This window comes from Alligator sinensis, unplaced genomic scaffold, assembly GCF_000455745.1.
Source record: "Alligator sinensis unplaced genomic scaffold, ASM45574v1 scaffold184_1, whole genome shotgun sequence".
In the NCBI taxonomy this organism is placed as follows: Eukaryota; Metazoa; Chordata; order Crocodylia; family Alligatoridae; genus Alligator; species Alligator sinensis.
Window position 1 is genome coordinate 427300 of NW_005842983.1, and position 422 is coordinate 427721.

The window sequence follows — 422 nt, forward strand, 5'->3', positions numbered from 1 at the left end:
TTTCAAAGTGGGCATCGGGTCGACTGGATAGTGTAGAGAGTCAGGATGGAGGACGAGTATGTTCGGATGACTGTTCCCGAACTGAAGGAACTGGCAAAAGAGAGAGGCCTACATGTGAAGAAAGGGCTAAAGAAGGATGAGCTGGTTAAACTCTTGTGCACCAGCGAGTCAGAACAAACGTCAGCTTCATGCTCATCAAGTCCTGGGCCTGACTCGGGACCTCCCTCCCGCTCGCCAAGCCCAGAGGCTGCCAGGAGATCACCCTCCGAGAGCGAGCAACAGAGACTCCATGAGAGACAGATGAAAAGGATGGAGCCGGAGTAGAAACAGCTGGAGGCTCAGCATGAAAGGGAACAACGGGAAGACAAGAAGGAACAACGACGGCTGGAGGAGAAAAGGCTGGAGCTGGAAGCCCAGCGTGA

The 422-nt window shown here is 54.0% G+C and overlaps 1 pseudogene; it reads left to right on the top strand.

The window, feature by feature from the left end:
* The first annotated feature begins 45 nt into the window (after nucleotides 1-45).
* The window catches only part of LOC102384729, a 16906-nt pseudogene continuing 16529 nt past the window's right edge, over nucleotides 46-422 (top strand).